Source organism: Physeter macrocephalus, chromosome 5, assembly GCF_002837175.3.
Source record: "Physeter macrocephalus isolate SW-GA chromosome 5, ASM283717v5, whole genome shotgun sequence".
Lineage (NCBI taxonomy): Eukaryota > Metazoa > Chordata > Mammalia > Artiodactyla > Physeteridae > Physeter > Physeter macrocephalus.
This window is the reverse complement of record NC_041218.1, coordinates 56782716-56793397: the sequence shown is the minus strand read 5'-3', so window position 1 is coordinate 56793397 and position 10682 is coordinate 56782716. Positions and strand designations below refer to the sequence as shown.

Here is a 10682-nt window from a genome sequence, read left to right as displayed (position 1 = left end):
TGCTCAACATCATTAATCATTAGAGAAATGCAAATCAAAACTACAATGCGATATTATCTCACACCGGTCAGAATGGCCATCATCAAAAAATCTACAAACAATAAGTGCTGGAGAGGGTGTGGAGAAAAAGGATCCCTCATACATTGTTGGTGGGAATGTAAATTGATACAGCCACTGTGGAGAACAGTATGGAGGTTCCTTAAAAAACTAAAGATAGAACTACCATACTACCCAGCAATCCCACTACTGGGTATATACCCTGAGAAAAACATAATTCAAAAAGAGTCATGTACCACAATGTTCATTGCAGCTCTATTTACAATAGCCAGGACATGGAAGCAACCTAAGTGTCCATCGACAGATGAATGGAGAAAGAAAATGTGGCAGATATATACTATGGAATATTACTCAGCCATAAAAGGAAACAAAATTGAGTTGTTTGTAGTGAGGTGGATGGACCTAGAGTCTCTCATATAGAGTGAAGTAAGTCAGAAGGAGAAAAACAAATACCATATGCTAACATATATATATATGGAATCTAAAAAAAAAAAAAAATGGTCATGAAGAACCTAGGCACAAAACAGGAATAAAGACGCAGACCTACTAGAGAATGGGAAACAAAATTGAGTTGTTTGTAGTGAGGTGGATGGACCTAGAGTCTCTCATATAGAGTGAAGTAAGTCAGAAGGAGAAAAACAAATACCATATGCTAACATATATATATATGGAATCTAAAAAAAAAAAAAATGGTCATGAAGAACCTAGGCGCAAAACAGGAATAAAGACGCAGACCTACTAGAGAATGGACTTGAGGACATGGGGAGAGGGAAGGGTAAGCTGGGACAAAGTGAGAGAGTGGTGGTAGTGTATGTATGGACATATATACACTACCAAATGTAAAATAGAGAGCTAGTGGGAAGCAGTTGCATAGCACAGGGAGATAGCTCAGTGCTTTGTGACCAGCTAGAGGGTGGGATAGGGAGGGTGGGAGGGAGGGAGACGCAAAAGGGAAGAGATATGGGGATATATGTATATGTATAACTGATTCACTTTGTTATAAAGCAGGAACTAACACACCATTGTAAAGCAATTATACTTCAATAAAAACGTTAAAAAAATGATAATAATAATACCCACTTCAGGGTATTATGTTCTAGAAATGTTCCAGAAATGGATGGTGTTGATGGTTGCTCAACATGATGAATGTTCTTAATGCCACTGAATTGTACACTTAAAAATGGTTAAGATGTAAATTTTCTGTGACGTATTTTCCCACAATAAAAATAATTTTTTAAATTCAAAAACAGAGGGCTTCCCTGGTGGCGCAGTGGTTGAGAGTCCGCCTGCCGATGCAGGGGACACGGGTTCGTGCCCCGGTCTGGGAAGATCCCACATGCCGCGGAGTGGCTGGGCCCGTGAGCCATGGCCGCTGAGCCTGCGCCTCCGGAGCCTGTGCTCTGCAACGGGAGAGGCCACAACAGTGAGAGGCCCGCGTACCACAAAAAAACAAACAAAAAAAAAAAAAAGAAAGAAAGAAAGAAAGAAAAAAAAGCAGCAAGGGAAAAGCAACAAATAACCTACAAGGGAATCCCCATGAAAAAAAAACAAAAACCAACTGTATTGAATATTTGAAAGTTGCTAAGAGAGTAGATCTGAAAATTCCACATCAAAATAAAAAAATATAAATATGTGTCGTGATGGACATTAACTAGACTTACTGTGGTGATCATTTCATATTATATATCATATTGTTATGCTGTACACCTGAAACTAATATAATGTTATATGTTAATTATATCTCAGTTTCAAAAAAGAACCTCTGGGCTAAGAGCTTCAGTACTCCATAAATGTGGTGAGTTTGAGAATGAATATTAGAGCAATCAACAGCTATACCTAAATCTTAAATTTCCTGGTTGTGAGAGTATTTTATATATATATATATATATATATATATATATATATATATATATGCTAACTATTAGAAAACCATATATAGCTCATCAGTAGATGTGGTTTAAGTCCTTATTTAAATAAAGTTTTCTTGCCCTCATAGAGTACCAAGTTAAAGTACTCCTTAAGTACAGCTAAGGAAAAATAACCTTGACCAGGTGACCACACACTATTGTTACTATTCTGGTTCTATGATTGGAGGATTGAGAGAACAAAAGTTTATAGAACTGATGCTCCTTCAGATGTAAACTGTTTAGCTCAGGTGGGTCAAGACCTTTAATAAATGCAGCGAAGAGTTTAGGACATCAGACAATTCTCTTCTATAAAATGCTCACACATCATATCTTCTTTTTGCATGGGAAATGAGTCTGTTTATCATGAGTTTTCCCCTTTCCAGTAAATAATAAAATATAAATCCCAGTGGCTGTGATACAATGCACTTACCTCACTGTCATTATATTTTATGACAGTTTATTTCTGTATCCATAGTTTGTACTAAATTTCATAGGGGAAGAGATTCAATTACTTACTGCTAGTTTGGAAAGATGTAAAGGGGTGGACATCCCAGATTTCCTTCTTTCTTCTCACTCTTGATCAGAAAAACATCATCCAACAAAGGAAGGGCCAGAAAGAGTAAGCAAGAACTCAGAAGGCACACAGAAAACCATATGTGATGCTCCTCAAACAGGAAGATGAGGCTGTGTGAGTGAGTACATTCATTTCTTTAAGGGTCTCAAAGTGATATTTAAGAATTTACTTTCCATTCTGGCCCCGGAACAAACTGTGATACTGACACAAACTTTTTCTTGATTTTTCTAAGGTTTCGTTAAGAATTTAGCAACATATCTCCGAGCCCTCTTGTGTCTCCCTCCTTTAAAAATTTCCAAACAATTGGGAAGTCATTTTCAACGTGAGGTTCTCATTTTCAGGTGTTTTCAACGGTACCTATTCCAACAAGTGCAGGATTTTCTAATTCAGTTTAACACGTGAAGCAGTCGGTATATATTAGATTTTATCATGGTAAAAAACAACTCCCAAATCTCTCTATCTTAACCCAAGAAGTGTTTATCTCATACATTTTTCTTGTGGTCCAATATAGAGGCTTCTGCTCATAGTAGTACTTGGGACCAAAGCTGACTGAGGCTCCATCTTGATACATGCTTCCATGATTATTGTGCTGGGGGGGAAGGGAATATGGAAATTACGCACTGGCTCAGAGCACCAAACATCTCTTCTTTTCACATTTTATTTGCTAAAGAAACTAGCATGGCCACACCAAACTTCAAAGGGTAAAGCAAGTGCAAGTTTACTGTGTGTCTGGGAGGAGGAGAGCTGAAAATATCTGCAAAAGGCCTATGACTACCACAGTCCACCTTTCGGTCACCATATATTTTGTTCACTCCCTGTGTCCAAGGGAGACAACCCCGAAGTCCCATTCATTGAGAGCATCAAGCTCAGAGCTCAGGATCTCTGAGGGATATTCAGAGATACTCTGGGTAGTCTCTGTCTAAAGTCTGGATGTAGCTTTTCTTAAGCCAGAGATCTGCGTTATATTCCCTGCATGGACCCAGGGATAGGAAAATCCTCAATAAATATTAACATTCAGTAAGGGAAGTAGGGCATACACTTAATTCTAAAATCTCTCTGGGCAAAAGTGGCAGGAGCCTGCCTCCTTCCCTGAGGAGTAGGGGATGTTCCTTCATTAAACCTGATTCTGCCCTCGTTCCTCCCTTTAAGATGCTCTCTCTTCCCCATTATCTCCTTGGTCACATCTGAAGTAAGCATCAGAGATTGTGCTTTCCTTGAGCACTAGCAGCTTGCTCAGCCTTCCTCTTCTCTTTTCTTTTCTCCATCCTTCTCCTCCCCCAATTCCTCCTCCTCCTCCTTCTTCATTCAGTTGTTGTCTGTCATCTGGTAGCTCTATTTTTCTATACACAAGTTCTTTTTTGTTCTGACTGATCTTCCCTTTAAGTAGATTCCTCTTTTTTATTTGTTGGTTACTTTGGACTCAGATCCAGTACCCTAAGTTCAGTAGTTCCCTAAGCAGGGAAAGATGACATAGTTTCTACCTACTAGGTCAGTGGTGAAGAAGCAAACAGGCTTCAAGTCCCCTAATGAGGCACCTGGAGGAAGCCTCGGAGCTCCCTAGTCTCCATGCACTCCCCGAGCTCAAGCTTAGGAAGCCACAGCCTACCTATTCAACTCCCCTCGGCCTCTTAGAGAGAGGAAGAACCACACATTTACAGGCGACCACACTTGATCTTCCTCTCTGGGGTCCAGGTAAGCTTCTTTTTTTTTTTTTTTTTTTTTAATAAATTTATTTATTTTATTTATTTATTTTTGGCTGTGTTGGGTCTTTATTACTGCGCACTTCTTTTTTTTTTTTTTTTTTTAATAAATTTATTTATTTTATTTATTTATTTTTGGCTGTGTTGGGTCTTTATTACTGCGCATGGGGTTTCTCTAGTTGCCGCTAGTGGGGGCTACTCTTCGTTGTGGTGCACGGGCTTCTTAACTGCGGTGGCTTCTCTTGTTGTGGAGCATGGGTTCTAGGCGTGCAGGCTTCAGTAGTTGCAGCACACGGGCTCAGTAGTTTTGGCTCGCGGACTCTAGAGCAGAGGCTCAGTACTTGTAGTGCACGGGTAATAAATTTATTTATTTTATTTATTTATTTTTGGCTGTGTTGGGTCTTTATTACTGCGCATGGGGTTTCTCTAGTTGCCGCTAGTGGGGGCTACTCTTCGTTGTGGTGCACGGGCTTCTTAACTGCGGTGGCTTCTCTTGTTGTGGAGCATGGGTTCTAGGCGTGCAGGCTTCAGTAGTTGCAGCACACGGGCTCAGTAGTTTTGGCTCGCGGACTCTAGAGCAGAGGCTCAGTACTTGTAGTGCACGGGGCTTAGTTGCTCTGCAGCATGTGGGATCTTCCCAGACCAGGGATCGAACCCGTGTCCCCTGCATTGCAGGTGGATTCTCAACCACTACTCCACCAGGGAAGCCCCAGATAAGTTTCTGAGCCAAGCTTTTCCAGAATCCACTACTTTGTGGTAAGCAGGAGGTTGTCTGATTATCTTCAGTCATACATGCTGCCTGCAGGTGGAAGTTCTCTCCACCAAGATTCCCACAAAACTTGAGCTTCTCTTCCCCATGGACTACAGCAGCCTTCTTCCATCAGGAGAAGGATGAAGGAATGAAGTTGGGTATAGTCTTCCATCAGTCCCTAAATAATCCCTATGTATTTCAGGAAATAATCTGAGATGATAAAATGTAATTTCTGTGATGGTTGTGTTTGTGGTGACCAAAAAATTGACAAATTTTATGACCACCAGAACAATATCACATTTAAAATATTTAATATGAAACAGTATCTATGTTTTGGTATTATCTTGTTCTGAAATTTTTATACAGATTTTTTTGTTCTCAGTCAGCTGACAACATCAATTTTTGCCTTGATGACATCCCTTTAGCATATTATTAATTATAAAAAGATAATTTAGCAGGTTGCTGCTGAAAATACAGGAATCTTAAGTGTTATTTTAGCCATGACTGAATAATCAGGTTGAAGCCTTTATACTCACAGTATTAGAGTTTATTGAACGGCTCTTAAGCCCTATAATGAGTGAACTGTCTTTGAACTCAGATATCAATAAAATATTTTTCAGTTTAAAAACCTGTTGAGTACGTGAAAACTGGAGAATTTCTCAATGCAATCTAGTTTACGCTGTATGCAAGCAGAATGACAGATCATTATATACTAACAATTTCAAAAGTTACAGTGGAAAATTAAATTATAGCAGAAATTTATAAATATAGATGAGTACAGGAGGGTGCAGGAGAAGGGAAGAAGCAATTGGATTTAGTAAACAATTTGATCTTTAAATTCTTTTGAAATAACTTTAAAGTACATATAGCGTCTTGGCTCCTTAAAAATGGTTTCTAGGTAGAAACTGTTGGATGGAACCCTGTATCTTGTTTTTAAAACTTTTTTCTTAATTTTAATTTGTAAACAGTAGAATCTATTTCTAAAGAATTAATAGGTTCAAATCCTAAGTTTACTTTACAACAATATAACATTCTATAAAAATCTTGGTTAGCTCATGAATTCAATTTATAAGCACAGTTTTAAAAATCATAGATTGTTGCTGAGTTGTCAACAAGACAGTCTTTAATTGTTGCAAAATCTAACTCCAGCTTATAATCACTGCAGAATATCCCTAAAGAAACCAGAAAGTACCCGAAATAATGGGACTGGGGCACAGTCCTCCAGGCATATAAAGTACTTGCTGAGCTGTCTACACCTTTAGTTAAACTAACATTAGAATATGCAAGGGGCATCATTTCACGGTATTTCAGTGTTAGATTTATGGGGACAGAGTTTAGATCACCAGGTGCTGTGGCCAGAAAAGAATACCCACTTCTTTATTTTGTGCCTCTTGTCAGTCATGAGAAATATATAACAAAAACACCAATACAATGCCAACTAGGTAGTTTACTAATAATTTCCTCATATTATAATAAAAGCACAGTTTATAATAAAACATCAATACCTATGTACATAAAATAACTAAAGTAGTGCTACCTTGCTAGTTTTCGCTAGAGGAGATGTTTCTGTGTTTTTTCACTCTCTAGTCATCTGTGATTGATTGGTTAATTGATTGATCTAGCAACACCACTGCTGATTCTCTGCATGTGCTCTTAGTTTTTAGGACACAGGCCAAGAGTGCCAAATGCTGATTTGGTAGGCTCATTCTCATTTCTTCCCTCTTCCTGATTCTAGCAAGAACAGAAAGGAATAGAGTGACTGCATTCATATCAAACACTCCCTGAGCACCTTTTATATGCTTGACCCCATACTTGTTACTTCGGGTGAGAGAAGGATAAAACATGGTTCATATTCTCAAGGGACTGGCAGCCTAGTGAAGGGGATCAGTGCCTAAACTTTGGGACTAGAAAGATAGAGCCTGTTCATTTATACTTTATAAGCTCCAGAGTTGAATGTGATTCATGCCAAAACTTAATACTCATGACTTCAGGATGAGTTTATAAGGCTCATAAGGTTTTACCTTACTGATACCTTCTTTTGTGGGCCACTGGTTTTGAGATCATTTCTTTGGTTAGATGCTCAAGAGTTCCTTCATTCCCTTCCTAAAGTTCAAAATAAACACTTTCAGCTTTAACGTAACTTGGTATAATCTCTCCCTCTTGTACACTTCCAATTCCTCAGTGTATGCAATGAACAATTTGAGGATTTTTACCAAGATGAGAATGCTTGGAGCACTGATTTCTATTGAGTTCATTCATTTAGTTCTTAAGAGACAAAGGAGATATTGCACTATGTTGAATGAGAAGCTCAACCAGTAATGAGTTAATTCTTACAACCCAGAATCTCATGATTATCTTGGAAATCCTAAAGAGTACACCATGACCTCAACAACTTGGGCAATGTGCTCTGAGGAAAATTACTATACATTCTTCCTCTTGACTGATTATCCAAATACTACAAAGGAGTACAAATCCCATTTTTTTGTTCATAGCCATAGACAGGTGCTGTTGTAAAGACTAAAGTATTCAGCACTATTTTACCTTAGCATTAGGGCCTAGATCAGTGGTTCTCAACCCTGGCTTCATTCAAAACCTGGGTCCATCTCATATTCTTAAATCAGTGTCTGGGCAGGTAGAGAGGCAAGACATCAGTATTTGATTCTAATGTGCAGCCAGGTTGACACCAACCTGAATATGATACTATTTTAAGTGTCCCATTGAGTATAATCAAAGTATGGAGTCAAGTGATGCTATAGATTTTCTTGGTCTTCTTTAAAAAAGCTTTTCAATGGCCTATTCTCTTACAGCGTTCCTTTCTTCAGAAGACTTTGTCTTCTTGAATCTGTAGGCTTAAAAGGATAATCCTTCACATCTTGAGACATGGTAAGAATATAAACTGATCTTCAGGTGCTATGAAGCAGGAACTCCCAGGCACAGTTGACTGTTGGGTCAGCAGAGCCTTCTGCCTGCATTTTATGGCTCTGGTTTTGGTGGTGAAGGAATGGTCTCCCACTACCCAGGGCCTTTCCTTTGGCCAAAATAATGATCAAAATTGTATCATTCATCAACTTTTATTTTGGATTTAATTATGTAATGCAAAAAAATATTTTGGAATCCTAACTCCCAGTACCTTAGAAAGTGACCTTATTTGGAGATAGAGTCTTTAGAGAGGTTAATCAAATTAAAATGAGGTCATTAGGATGGACCCTAATCCAATATGATTGGTGTTCTTATAAAAAGGAGAAAATTTGGACTCAGAGACAGACACAGAGAACACCATGTGAAGATCGGAGTTACACTGCCACAAGTCAAGGATCTACCACAAGCCAGGAGAAAGGCTTGGAATAGATCCTTCCCTAACACCTTCAGAGGCAGAATAGTCCTATTGACACCTTGATCTAGGACTTTTAGCCTCCAGAACTATGACAATATCTGCTACTTAAGCCACTCAATCTGTGGTTCTTTGTTAAGATAATTTTTGCATTCTTATATCTGTACAATTTTTAATAGTTTACAAAGGGCACAACATACATTATCATATGCCCCTCAGGAAATGGTATTTGAGATTGACCTTGAAGAATGAATGGGAGATTAACAGGCAGAGAACAGGGTGAGGGTGAGGCCAAGGAAACAATAGAAGCAAAGATATGCAGGTAAATGGGGTAGAATGTACCCTAGAGGCAGAATAATCCAGTTTTGGGGGGTGTCCATGTAAGTGCAGGGGAACTATGAGAGAAGATACTGTAGAGTTAAGTCACTGTCACATTGACAAGGACCTGGAATACCAGTCAGAGGATTTTGTGCACAACCTGGCACTTATCAGGCCACAGAGAGATGTTACATATGAGAAATGTGTTTGGACACAGGACGGGGTTAAAGGAGCTGCTGATTAGGGGGCTCTGGCTCACTCAGGGAGGGAGGGTATGGAATGCAGGGAGAGCCTGCGGCAGCAGAGGCCAGAGTAACATTGCAACAGCCTGCGGCACGCCATGTGTTCTCCTGGAGTGTGTGTGTATCTAGATGATGATACTCATGTGACAACTGACGACAGGGCCTGATGGATGACTTAGGTAACCTCTGGAGAGTACCTACATTGTGATCAGAAAGTACTGTGCCCATGTGGAAAACATTGCAGTCCTGGGGCAAAAGATAAACTTCATGCTTGATAAAAAAAACGACCAAAAGATTGCACTTCCAACCTTTTTCAAGATATTTACAATTGGTTCAAGATGGTGGAGTAGCAGGACATGCTCTCACTCCCTCTTGAGAGAACACCAGAATCACAACTAACTGCTGAACAGTCATTGAGAGGAAGACACTGGAACTCACCAAAAAAGATACCCCACATCCAAAGAAAAAGGAGAAGTCACAATGAGATGGTAGGAGGGCCGCAATCATAATAAAATCAAATCCCATAACTGCTGGGTGGGTGACTCACAAACTGGAGAACACTTATACCACAGAAGTCCACCCACTGGAGTGAAGGTTCTGAGCCCCACATGAGGCTTCCCAACCTGGGGGTCCGGCAACGGGAGGAGGAATTCCTAGAGAATCAGACTTTGAAGGCTAGCGGGGTTTCACTGCAGGACTTCGACAAGACTGGGGGAAACAGAGACTCCACTCTTGGAGGGCGCACACAAAGTAGTGTTTCCGTTGGGACATAGGGGAAGGAGTAGTGACCCCATAGGAGACTGAGCCAGACCTACCCGCTCGCGTGGGAGGGTCTCCTGCAGAGGCAGGGGGTGGCTGTGTCTCACTGTGAGGACAATGACACTGGCAGCAGAAGTTCTGGGAAGTTCTCCTTGGCGTGAGCCCTCCCAGAGTCTGTCATTAGCCCACCAAAGAGCCTGGGTAGACTCCAGTGTTGGGTTGCCTCAGGCCAAACAACCAACAGAGAGGGAACCCAGCCCCACCCATCAGCAGTCAAGCGGATTAAAGGTTTACTGAGCTCTACCCACCACCAGTCCCTCCCATCAGAAAACTTGCACAAGCCTCTTAGATAGCCTCATCCAGGATAAGTGACCTGGAAGACAGAATGGTGGAATTCACTGCTGCAGAACAGAATAAAGGAAAAAGAAATGAAGACAGCCTAAGAGACCTCTGGGACAACATTAAATGCAACAACATTCACATTATAGGGGTCCCAGAAGGAGAAGAGACAGAGAAAGGACCCGAGAAATAGGTGAAGAGATTATAGTCGAAAACTTCCCTAACATGAAAAAGGAAATAGCCACCCAAGTCCAGAAAGCACAGAGAGTGCCATACAGAATAAACCCAAGGAAAAGCATGGTGAGACACATAGTAATCAAATTGAAAAAAAATAAAGACATAAAAATTATTGAAAACAGCAAGGGAAAAACGACAAGTAACACGCAAGGGAACTACCATAAGGTTAACAGCTGATTTCTCAGCAGAAACTCTACAAACCAGAAGGGAGTGGCATGATATACTTAAAGTGATGAAAGGGAAGAGCGTACAACCACAATTACTCTACCCTGCAAGGATCTGATTCAGATTCGATGGAGAAATCAAAAGCTTTACAGACAAGCAAAAGCTAAGAGAATTCAGCACCACCAAACCAGCTCTACAACAAATGCTAAAGGAACTTCTCTAAGTGGGAAACACAAGAGAAGAAAAGGACCTACAAAAACAAACCCATAACAATTAAGAAAATGGTAATAGGAACATACATA

General features: G+C 40.1%; 1 protein-coding gene across 19 annotated transcripts in view; it reads left to right on the top strand.

Moving 5' to 3' along the window:
* MTERF1 (mitochondrial transcription termination factor 1) overlaps positions 1-10682 on the top strand; it is a 571641-nt gene that overhangs the window by 319491 nt on the left and 241468 nt on the right. Inside the window, exon 7 of one of the 19 annotated variants that reach the window (XR_003679876.2) lies at positions 2549-2652. The exons of the other annotated variants lie outside the window; for them this stretch is intronic. The gene's annotated coding sequence lies outside the window, so the exon portion shown is untranslated. The remainder of the gene's footprint in view (positions 1-2548; positions 2653-10682) is intronic. 19 annotated transcript variants of the gene reach the window in all.